The sequence below is a fragment of the Chiloscyllium plagiosum genome, chromosome 6 (assembly GCF_004010195.1).
Source record: "Chiloscyllium plagiosum isolate BGI_BamShark_2017 chromosome 6, ASM401019v2, whole genome shotgun sequence".
NCBI classification, from domain to species: domain Eukaryota; kingdom Metazoa; phylum Chordata; class Chondrichthyes; order Orectolobiformes; family Hemiscylliidae; genus Chiloscyllium; species Chiloscyllium plagiosum.
Window position 1 is genome coordinate 90,308,803 of NC_057715.1, and position 12,869 is coordinate 90,321,671.

The 12,869-nt window shown below is 39.9% G+C and overlaps 1 long non-coding RNA gene across 1 annotated transcript; it reads right to left on the reverse strand.

Annotated features, from left to right (window-relative positions):
• Positions 1–5,826: 5,826 nt before the first annotated feature.
• Positions 5,827–8,559, reverse strand: LOC122551161. The gene is made up of 3 exons (XR_006312038.1): positions 8,361–8,559; positions 7,988–8,094; positions 5,827–6,606 (listed from the first exon to the last, which is right to left on the reverse strand). It is a non-coding gene; the product is annotated as an uncharacterized LOC122551161 (long non-coding RNA).
• Positions 8,560–12,869: the final 4,310 nt, after the last annotated feature.

Below are 12,869 nucleotides of genomic sequence, written 5' to 3' on the forward strand. Positions count from 1 at the left end.
CCCTCCCACGCTGTGTGTGTGTGTCCCTCCCTCGCTGTGTGTGTGTGTGTCCCCCCCACCCCAGTCTGACCTATCACCCTCACCTTGACCTCTTTCCACCTATCACATTTCCGACGCCCCTCCCCCAAGTCCCTCCTCCCTACCTTTTATCTTAGCCTGCTGGACAAACTTTCCTCATTCCTGAAGAAGGGCTTATGCCCGGAACGTCGATTCTCCTGTTCCCTGGATGCTGCCTGACCTGCTGCGCTTTTCCAGCAACACATTTTCAGCTCTGATCTCCAGCATCTGCAGTCTCACTTTCTCCTCAAAGACTTCAACCTACTGCGAATCCTTTAGACAAGGCTTGGGATAGTAATGGCTCTATCAGTTGCCAAAAGTTTTCTGGATGTGGATGTGGTGACTTTGGAAGTTTTGCAAAAAAAGTGAATAAGACCAAGTTGCAAGAATTAGCAGAGAAGCTGGAATTGGAACTGCCTGCTTCTGTGAGGAAAGGAGAGATAATTACAGCAGTAGCTCAACATTTAAATTTTCTGGAGAAACCCTCAGAAACCGTAGAGATGGCAAGAATTCAATTGCAAATGAAGCAGCTTGAGTTAAAGGTGAGATATAAGGAAAGGGCAGCAGAAATGAAACAGTTTGAATTACGATTAGAAGCAGAAGAGAGGAAAAAAGAGAGAGAGCAAAGAAAGAAAAAAAAAAGAGAGCTTTTGAACTTCAAAAACTGACACTTAGAAAGGAATGTCAGCTTAAAAGGCTGGAGATAAAGGCTGAAGGTAGGCTTAGTGAGGAAGAGAGTGAGGATGAGCGAGCCCCTGGTGGTCAGAAGCCTAGTGAGAAACTGTTTAAGTATGTTCAAGCATTGCCTAAATATGATGAGAAGGATGTGGAAGCCTTTTTCATCTCATTTGAAAAGGTGGCTAAACAAATGCAGTGGCCAGTGGCAATGTGGGTTTTTTTGATCCAAACAAAAAACTTGTGGGTAGGGCTAGTCAAGTACTCACACCCCTGTCAGAGGTGGTGTCTGGGGAGTATGAGGACGTGAAAAAAGCCATTTTAAGTGCATATGAGCTTGTACCAGAAGTCTATCGACAATGTTTCAGGAATCTAAGGAGGGACCCTGGAGAAACCTATGTTGAGTTTGAAAGGATCAAACAGAGTAATTTCGATAGATGGATAAGAGCTTTAAAAATTGAACAAACCTATGATGGCGTTAGAGAGGTTATTACTTTGGAGGAATTCAAAAATTCACCGTCTGAAGCAGTGTGAACTCATGTGGAAGAGCAGAGAGTTAAAACAGCAAGGTTAGCAGCTGCAGTGACTGATGATTATAAGCTGGTCCATAAAACTCAGTTTGGCTTCCAGAAACGATTTCAGTTCATGAGGGATAGAGACTGGGGCAAAGTGAAATCCTCATGTGGAAAGGGAAAGGCAGATCTCAGTGAAGATCATAAGATAACTTACCACAGGGTAAAGAACAAACCCTTGAGGGGGACAAAGAAATTAAAAAATCCCGGTGTTTTCATTGTAATAAAGTGAGCCACATGAAATCACAGTGTTAGTGGGCTAGGAGAAAGCCAGATCTAGGAAAATGAGTCAAGCCTGGGAGATTTGTTGGACTAGTAACAAAAAGCACAAAGGAAGTTAGACCACTGCCTCAGAGTGTACAAGATGATCAGAGGTTGATTAAAGGGGATGTGCCAGATCTGCTTAAAAAATATACTTGCAAGAGTAAAGTTTATTCACATAGGCCAGGAGTAGTAACTACTACTACTACGTGAAGGGACAGATGATCCTCTCGGTATGTAATGCTAAAGGATGAGGAGATATGCACTCCTGAGGGACTATTGCCAGAAAAGGTATTGGTAACAGGAAATCATGGTATAGCTGATATGCTGATATAACTGATTCACCAATAGGCATGCTGCCTACTCTAGTTGAAAAGCCAGTTGGAGACACAGGCAGCCAAAGATATGAAGGATGTTTATCCAGGAATTTTCTCTGGTTCTGTGATCACAAGATCACAGAGGCACAAGTTGAAGCAGGAGAGATCAAAAGACACAGATAAGAAAGCTGACATAGTGTTATCCAAAACTTCCTTTGATGACATAAGTGGAACAGAGAAGGAGCAAATAGATAAACATGCCAATGTTTTTAGCTCTGCTAAGCTGATTTAATTCCTATTCTTCCTGCTGTAATTCAAACAGTTATATCAAAAGGCATTTACAAAGAAAGCAAGTGAATACATTCCTATGTGTTATTACTTAACAAATGATGTCCTAACAAGGAAATGGAGGCCTTCACACATTCAAGCAGATGAGAAATGGGCAGAGATTCATCAAATTGTTTTGCCAGTCGGGTATAGAAATGAGGTGCTGCAAGTGGCGAATGAGCTACCACTTGGAGGTCATTTAGGGGTGAGGAAAGCACAGACTAAAATACAAAGACCTTTTTATTGGCCTGGACTACACAAAGATGTTGTTGAAATTTGCCAGACGTGTCATACATATCGGCTATTCGGAAAACCACAGGCAGTAATAAAACCTGCACCTTTAATACGTATTCCAGCATTTGAGGAATGTTTCACAAGAGTCTTGATTGATTGTGTAGGTCCCCCACTTCAAACAAAAAGTGGGAATAAGTATTTATGAATAATAATGGATGTTTCAACTAGATTTCCAGAGGCAATCCTATTACGCAAAATCACAGTTAAAAGGATTGTAGAAGAATACTTAAATTTTTTTACTAGATACAGACTACCAATAGAGATCCAGTCAGATCAAGGATCAAACTTCACATCCAAATTATTCAAGGAGGTTATGGATAAATTGGGAATAAAGCAATTCAAATCGACTGTATACCATCCAGAATCACAGGGAGCACTAGAGAGATGGCACCAAACACTAAAGACCATGTTGAGGGCTTATGGTCAGGATTATCCAGATGATTGGGATAAAGGAGTTCTGTTTGTACTTTTTGTGATCAGAGGTGCATCGAATGAATCCACCACATTCAGTCGGTTTGAATTAATTATTGGGCATGAAGTAAGAAGACCATTAAAACTGATGAAGGAGAAATTAATAAGTCAGAATACAGAGACCACCCATTTGGACTATGTCAAATTTTAAGGAATGATTAAATAGAGCTGGAGAGTTGGCTAGATAGCTTTTAAAAGTATTATCGTATACAATGAAACAGGAAGCAGATAAGAAATCACAAATTCACAATTTTGCAATTGGGAATATGGTATTGGTGTTACTTACAGTAACAGGTCAGTCTTTAAAAGCAAAGTTTAGTGGACGATATTAAATTGAGTGTAAATTGAGAGTGAGGTGAACTACTTAATGAGGACTCCAGACAGGAAGAAATCTCACAGAGTGTGTCATGTGAATATGCTCAAAAAGTATTTTGATAGGGAAGGAAAGAAAGAGGAGGTGTTAATGATTACAGCACAGAAGGAAGAACCAAGCTCAGAGGATTCTAAATTGGACATTCGTCAAATCAAATTGGACAATGAGGAAGTTATCAAAAATTGAGACAAATTATTGAGTTATCTTCCACAAGAAAATCAAAATGTCCTGAAAGAGTTATTACTATCAAACAGAGAGATATGCGAAAATAAACTGGGAAGTACTAACTTAATTGTGCATGATGTAGAGAGAGGAGATGCTGTTCCGATTAAGCAACATCCTTATAGGCATAGCTCTCTAAAGTTGGCACAAGTTCAGAAGGAGATAGAGCGCATGCTTGAAGATGGCATAATTGAAGTGAGTTACAGTGACTGGAGCTCATCCATAGTCATGGGGCCAAAGCCAGATGGTACCCAATGATGATGTGTGGACTATCGCAAAGTCAATGCTGTTACAAAGACTGATGCATATTCAATTCCACGGCTGGAGGACTGTGTCAAAAAAGTGGGACAAGCAACTTACATTTCTAAGTTAGACTTATTCAGAGGACACTGGCAAGTACCTCTGTCAGAGAGAGCAAAGGCAATTTTGGCTTTGGTAACGCCAAATGGACTATATCAGTTCAAAATCATGCCATTTGGTATGAAAAACACTTCAGCCACATTTCAGACACTGACTCATAAGGTCATTGCCCAACTGTGTGATATATATTAATGACTTGATGATTTCTAGTCACTCATGGAACAAACATTTACAGCATTTATTGGACATGATCGATCGACTTCAGAAGGCAGGCTTGGAAGTAAGCCTAGCTAAAAGTGAATTTGCCAAAGCCCAAGTCACCTTCCTGGGCTATGTTATTGGACATGGACAGGTATTTTTCCAGGAAGTCGAATGTTCATCAACCGAAATATTCAATGGTGGAGAAAGAGACTTTAACTTTGGTGTTGGCATTATAACATTTCAATGTTTGTATTACCAGCAATCATATACACTGATCACAACCCATTGACATTTGCGGAAAAGATTAAGGACAAAAATGCTAGCTGTTTAGATGGAGCTTGTTGTTGCAGCCATTCACTTTGACAATTGTGCCTGTGGCAGGTCATGAAAAGGTGATTGCCGATGCGTTTTTGAGACTTGAATGAGATACGGAGGTGTTAGGTGGTGGGTGTATCTGAATTTGCATGTGATTGTGCATGTTTGCATGTTTATAGTTAGTATAGTATATATTTGTGTTTAGACTACTGACCGGGTTTTGAGGGGTTAAAATGAAGCCATCTTTTGGGATTGATGGTTCATTTTTATTTAAAAGGGGGGAGGTGTCACAAAGTTCATCCCTTTTTGTTCCTAAAAACTACTTTTGGCTCAAGGAGACTCTGTCCTTGATTTTTTCCGGAGGCGGAATAAACCAGGCTGGGCTCCGGTCTGGTCTGGTACAGAGATGAAAAAGATTTTGAGAGGCCTTTTGTTTATATGTAAACAGATGAGACTTCAGGCCAAAATAGTCATGATTTAGAAGTGACCTGTATAATGAAAGGAGAGTAGTCAGCTCTCTAGCTGAGCTGAACAGATTTAGTTCATCTTGAACTAGTGAGGAGTTCAACACTGAGCCGTGTAGAAACACACTCTCTTTTTCTGCCCTTCAACTTCAACCTGTCAGCATGTGTTCCATTTATACTGGATTTTAAAGGGACTGTTGTGTATATTCAGAACAGCATAATTAAGTCTAGTTTGGATAGACTGAGCTCTGTAGGGGTTCTGCAAGCTTAACATCCTAGAATCTGCAAAGGTCTGTTTTAAAATCTAGTAGTCAACCTCGCTAACATATTCTGAGTAATTTTCACTGTACACATACCGAAACAAATTGCAAAGTTATGGTCTGGGGCTGCCTGCTTAAAAATGTTTTGAGTGGTCTGGCCTAGTCCAGAACAATACCACATTACTTTTAAAAATAATGCAAATGCATAAGTACAGCTCTGGGACTCATGCATCTCATTATTCTTAAAGGCAAGCAAAGTGCTCAAACATCAATGCTTGTGTCTCTTAATTCTTTGACGCCTTTACAATAGAATAAATGCACAACAGCATGAGACTGAGGATAGACAGGGGAAGGATGCTTGTTACCCAAGGACTCATGATGTTTGATGGGGTGGGTGGGGAAGGGGTTGCCGAGCTTGCAGGCGAATGTGGGGAGCATATGTGTGCTGAATGAGAGATTGGATATGTCGGGCCATCTTGTGAGAAATCTTCCAAGGACCTAACACCTGCTGCCCATCTATAAAATCTCAGGGTAATGATGCTGCATTGACAAACAAATTTTATGGTTTTCTCTGCAAGCTTAACATCCTAGAATCTGCAAAGGTGCAGAAGATTAAAACCTCCATACCACAGGCCCAACTCTTTGACCTACAGTGATAAATCTTCAAAGGAAACAGCAACAAGTCATTCCACCCCACCTCCATCAATGCAGAACTTTCACTTCAGTGGGTAACTTATCTAGTCAAGTTCTGGTCAGCTCAGTATTGGTACAGGATTTTGTCTAAAAGATGAGAAAAGAACCAAGAGGATGAGAAAACAGCCAAAGGTTCTAACACTTGGAGGATTGCTGGAGGTGCCTGCTGAGTCGAGTATAGATGGTAAGCCATGGACACAAGCCTTTAATGAGCAGTTGGAGACACAGAGGTAATAAGTAGAAGATCTGACAGAAGTGCCTAAGCTCATGCACAGATTGGAGTGAAGGACAAAGGAGTTTTCCATTGTTTTTCCTGATATTATGGCTCTGCTTTGTGATTGCATGACTAGCCCATGGATCAGATGGCAGTCATTGTGGAGAGCCTGGTCGAAATAAAAAACAATATTTGCCAGATATATACTTTGGAGCTTTACTCCATCATAATGAACCACAGATATATTCATTCGTTGGTTTAGTGAGAGGGGCGAAGGGACCCTGATCTCTCTCCAGGTGGACTTTCCCTTCAGGAGGTAAGAAAGGTACCATTGTGCACTACTTGAGATGAAGACAAGAACCCATGAATTGACCTTTCAGACCACTCCAGAGGTGCTCAGCTGCACATCTCTCCTCTGCCAAGGGAAGAAGTGAATGCCTCCATCAGCTCAGACAGAGAAGGTTGCACCCACAGCCATCAGCGGTTTGGAGGTCTCTAGGCTCCAGGACACCAGGGACACTCAGCAAAATCTATGGATTGACAATCAACAAACTTTCATTAGCTCAGCTACAGCCATTGAGGTGGCATCATGTTGTAGCAAAGAAGAGAACAATCAAGGAATAATGAAGTATTATAAACATTCTGTGCATCTCTACACTTTTATCCAATATATTGCTTTATCTATGTTCCTATGATCTCTTTCCTTTCGTTTACTCATGGGACATTAGATGTCGCTTGCTGGGGCCGCATTTGCTGCTTGCCCATTGTTGCCCTTAAAATTCAAGCTCCAAAATGTTTCTTGCAGCGTTATTGATTACTTTGAGGGGCCATGATGATCCCCATATACTTACATGTGCATCAGGTGCAGCATTGCAAAGAGCTCGGAGGCTCTCATTCACAGCTAACATCTGGGAATATTGCAACCTCTCGGAAGTGAGAAAAAAGCTACATGATTATATACAAGAGTCAATCAGTATATTATAGGCCTTCTACATGTCATTGAAAGATCAATGGCATTTGTAAACTAAGCTTCTACAAATCAGTGATATACAAATGACCCTTGTAAACTAGGTTTTGTCTCATCTCTGCATCACCCCCATGTGAGCCTCATAAACTCCTTACTTATGCTTCTGCCAGCAAACTGAACAGGGCTTTATTGTTTAAAAGGGAGTAAAACACTCTATAGTGTCTGACGAGCAGAGAATCATCACATTTATCAGTTAGAAAGCAAGCAGTCCTTTCAGGGCATGAAGGTTCTCAGATTCTTGATCATCTATAAGTTCTGTGCATCTATGGATGTTCATGCAGAGTTATTGGTTCTCAAACTGAGCCACTAACATGTTACTGTGGGCCTGTTTGCTCATTTCACATTTGACTAAGTTTCCTTAGCAACATGCTACAACATGGAGACAGACAGCCGAATCAAATCAGCCTCCTTATCCCTGGATTGCCAACATTAAAATTAAAATACTCCGTGACCCTCAAAATTACCCTAATAATTCCTAACCAGGCTTTTTAACTAACCAATACCAGATTTTGTGAATAACTGACACCAGACATTATGAATAACCAATACCAAGTTTAAGCTGAAACAAGATATTAACAATTTATTAATAATGCAGTAGCTTTTGCCGAGCATAGTCAAACGACAGGATGATCTAATTAATGCTCATAATTTAAATCCAATCTTCTTTGATTCTAGCCCCACTCACACAAAGAGCAACAGAGAAACAGATATAGTTAACAGATAAATCAAAAGAAAAAAGAAGACCGATGTAACTGGCCAGTTCACTTAAGTCGTCTCTATCATTTGTAATATCATATGCATATGGAATTGTATCTTGCTTGGTTTCTGAAAGCACAACTCAATGCAAGCAGCATTTAGTCAGCTCGAAAGGGATATTCACTTACTTGTTATAACCGAGATCCTTTTCTCAAAACTTTCAGTAAGTTGATAATGGGAGGGTAGCGGGAGAGCAATCAAACTCTGGCCTGTAGCTTTGGCATGCATAATCCTTCTGGCAAAAATACACAGTTCAAAATCAATGCAAACTTTGGTTTCTTTTCAGGTCCTTCCCAACATTTTCTTTGCTGGACTCATTGGCACTATAATTCCCTGAGGCCCTTCTTAATATTCAAATATCTGCCATCTGTTTGAGCATCTACAAAGTTCTTTGAACATGAATCAACCTGCAATTAACTTCCAGGCCTCGCCCCCTAAAAAATTATCAATTTCTTTGTTCTCTTTTTTTTCCAAAACTGCTGCTCACAACATAAAGATTACCTTCAGCTCTCTGTTCAAAGTTCACAGTTCCAAACCAAATCAATTAAAGTAAAAAAAAACAGTGAGGGTTCTCACAAATAGCAATGACTTCCCCAGCATCAGCATCAAACAATCCTTTCCAATCTTCTATATTTGTGGCCCATCATTGTCAGTGCATAGCAATCATTATTCTCAAAAAGACACATTTTGGTTTTGAACATATCAGAATAGTTCACATGAACACCAATTCAATGGGAAACCAACATTTATGCTGCTTGAAAAGAGAGTGCTGTCTGGTTGGCCAGCAGACACTCATTGGTAGAGTCATTACCATGGGGAATGCAGCAATTAACTGCTAATTAAAAGCCAGGATTTGTTTAATTTTTAAACCATGAGAGGTTGACACTGATTGGTCAGGATGCAGCCCTGAGAAATGAATCAGTGAATGGTTGGTATCTATCTTGTTGAGTTGAAACACGCGTGCATATTATGGGATCCCAAATGACTTGTCCAATTTTCACATACAACTTGAATGTGTGGTAGTCCTCAAGGCCAACCTGGACATACGTATCAGTAAATCTGACATAGTGATCAGAATAGTCATCCTGAACAAAGGTGACCTTATCAATCAAATTACTTAGATTACTTAGATTACTTACAGTGTGGAAACAGGCCCTTCGGCCCAACAAGTCCACACCGGCCTGCCAAAGCGCAACCCACCCAGACACATTCCCCTACATTTCCCCCTTCACCTAACACTACAGGCAATTTAACACATCCTTGAACACAATGGGCAATTTAGCACGGCCAATCCACCTAACCTGCACATTTTTGGACTGTGGGAGGAAACCGGAGCACCCGAAGGAAACCCACGCAGACACGGGGAGAATGTACAAACTCCACAGAGTCAGTCGCCTAAGGCGGGAATTGAACCCAGGTCTCTGGCGCTGTGAGGCTGTAGTGCTAACCACTGTGCCACCATGCCACCCTGATGTATGTCATTCTAAATAAAATTTGCATCCACTGGACCTGCCACTCAGCATGACTAGATAGCTTTACCTGAAAGTAATCTAAATAAGTGTTTTCTTAACTTCTGTGTATCCCTTTTAATGGGCAGCACAGTGATTAGCATTGCAGCCTCACAGTGTCAAGGACCTGAGTTCTAATCCATCCTTGGGCAACTGTCTGTGTGGAGTTTGCACATTCTCCCCATGTCTGTGTGGGTTTCTGCAGGGTGTACCGATTTTCTCATATAGTTCAAAGACGCGCAGGTTAGGTGGATTGGCCGTGCTAAATTGCCCATTGTTTTCAAGGATGTGTATTTGCCATAGGAGATGCAGCGTTATAGGGATAGGGAGTGGGATGGTCCTGGGAAGGATGTTTTTTGGAGGGTTGGTGTAGACTTGTTGGGCCAAAATATCTTTCCATACTGTAAGGATTCTAAGGAATGAACTAAGGCTGGTCTATACAATAGGGTTCAATAACCTCACAGATCACTGTGTTTATGTATGTATAGGCTGCACATGACAAGCAAAGTCGATGTAACTTTTGTTCCACCTTATTAACATATAGTTCTGCACTACATGAACTGGCCAAATTATCCAAAGAATTGCTACAACCATATGTTGAGCAAGTTTTCAACTGACTGTGAATGATTAATTCATATTTACGAAGGCAATATGGCACTTTCATGTTGATAGCAATGTCCATGAGCTCATTGATATTGTGAACCTATTATTATGACACAGAGACAGATAGCAACCAAATCAGCCTTTCTATCTTTGTATTTGCAAAACAATTAAATTAAGCCATTGAGAACACAGATAATCATTCCAATGGTACCTAACCAGACTTTTGATCAACCAGTCCCAGACTGTGTGAATAACTAATTGGCTTTTTATCTTAAAAACAGACTAAACTATTTATTAAACTCACGATAACTTTAGCAGAGACAAAATTAAACATTGATTGATGTTTGTGCTTTAAACCTGAAACAGACAGACAAACAAACACAGTCAAGGGATAAATGAAAGAAAACAACAAAATTGGCCAGATTATTTAAATGGCTTCCATGTTGTGTTGTTTCACAGGTATAATTGTGGAGTCCTTGGCTGTTTTTTATTCTGAAACGTTAATCAGGGTCACCTTCTCAGTTCACCCAGACAAAGGCAGCAGTACTTCTTACTCAGTTTTCTACTCTTTTGGCTTCCAGGAACTGGTGTAACAGCTTAGGCAGGGAGCTTTCAAATCTTCAAGCTGTCTTGTCCGCAGGCCAGGACCATCTTTCAGAAAACAGTTCAAAAAATAAAGTTTAATTCTGTTTATACACTGATAGACTGATTAACTCTTCCTGATGCCTCCATTATCATTCAACAACTGCTGCTTGCTTGAACAGAGGAACTATTCCAGACTTGCTGGAACCAATTGCTAAGTATTGACCTCATTAATAGACAACTTCTACTATCTGTTTAAACACAATGCTCTTTCCAGGTTCTCTGTATCTATTAGTATCCTTTAAATCAAGAGTCAGCCTGCTATTAACTTCCATACATGGCCTCCCAAACAATCAAAGTTTGTTTGGTCTGTCTTTTGATTTACCCACAAGTTGTCCCAAAGTCCACATCATTTCCAGTTCACAATTCAGATTTGATAAAAGAATAACAATTAAAATAAAATTAATCAGCATGTTCTAATGTGATTTATTCAAGTCATCAGACATACTTAGTTGAACACTCATGCTTGACTACTGAAGTTACCGTGACATCCTAGCTCAACACAAATATTCATCTTCATGTTGATAATTCCTTATTTCCAAAATTAACATAACATAACCATCTCCACATGTTGAAAGGTTTAAATATCATTGCACTCCAGATATGATACGAAGGCTGTAATAGTCTGGTTCAGCCTCAGCCATTGTGAGAGTTAACATTATAATGTGAGACCTCAGGGTATGAAGCAAGTCTGCAGTGCACAGTGTGACAGACCTTGGTAGAAAGTGAGATCATAAGATATAATGATTTGATTTGATTTGGTTTGATTTATTATTGTCACATACACTGAGATACAGTGAAAAGTATTGTTTTGCATGCTATTCAGACCAATCATAATTTACATAAGTACACCACGGTAATAAAACAGAATGCAGAACATGGTGTTACAAGTACAGAGAAGATGCAGGAAAAGATCACACTAATATATGAGATGTCCATTCATAAGTCTGATAATAGCATGGAAGAAGCTGTTCTTGAATTAGTTGGTATGTGTTTACAAACTTTTGTGTCTTCTGCCCATTGGAAGAGGGTGGAAGAGAATATAACTGGGGTGGGAGGGGATCTTTGACTATGTTGGCTGTTTTGCCAAGGCAGCGGGAAATTTAGACAGAGTCAATGGATGGAAGGCTAGTTTTCATGATGTACTGGGCTGTGTTTACAATTCTCCACAATTTCTTGTGGTCTTGGGCAGAGCAGTTGCCATACCAAGCTGTGATGCATTCGGATAGAACAGTGTAAGGGGCCAGGGCATAATGTGAAACTGAGGGATTTAGAAGGAAGGATTTGGGTACCTAATGAGATTGAGAATATACAGAGAAGGATCTGGTTATATATGACACCATAAGGCCCTTTGCACAGTGAACAACAGTGCGAGAAAAAGAAGTGACACACGACCAATTTTGTTTATGACTTAAATTATTGTTGGTTGTAGGATTTCTGATTTATTTTCTCTCTTAAGATGTAATTTATAACTGAAGCCAAGCTCCCGGATTCAGTACTAATTCCAATCCAAGAGATTTGCCTGGCATTGCTTCTTTGCTCACATTGGACATACAGAGGGGAGGCTTTGTAATTCAGATGACAAGTGCTGTATGTCAATCAAAAATTAATAGTAATTGCTTCCAAAATGTCTGCATGACTAGTTTTACAGTCAAAGTTAATAGTTTGTACTCTGGTTTCATAAATATGGATCTAGTTTGTCAAAAATAAAATTCCTTCAGGAAAATTCTGACACATTGCTGTGTAAACAAATTGATCAGTTTTAAAATCTGGTCATCTTTCACCGCTGTCCTGTTGCAACTGGAACTTAAATTAAAACACTTTATTATCTAAGACTCATATTTTACAAGGTACAGTTAAAAAATCAAATATGATTTGGACATGGTCGACTAACAATATTGAATGCCCAAGTAATGAAAGAACAAGATGAATATTTGAACACATTTTCTATGTTTGGAGCAAAATTCCACCATTTTTCCTTCTGGAGGAAGAGTTATATAGAAAAAGAATGACTGGAAAGTTAGCAAAAACAGTGGAGTTCATTGGATTTTTAGACTTCATATTTTTCACAATTTTCTGGGGTTCACGAGACTCATTTGGGGAAAATTAGGATCACGGACCATCACAAACACCTTCCTTTCTGTCAGAGATAGCTCCAGCATCAGTGGATTTTCCAGTTCCTCTTACTGATGCACTCAGTTGAATGCCGCTAAGGACAGCTACTCTGCTCTTTTCCTTTCGAATTTAGTTCCTGCAT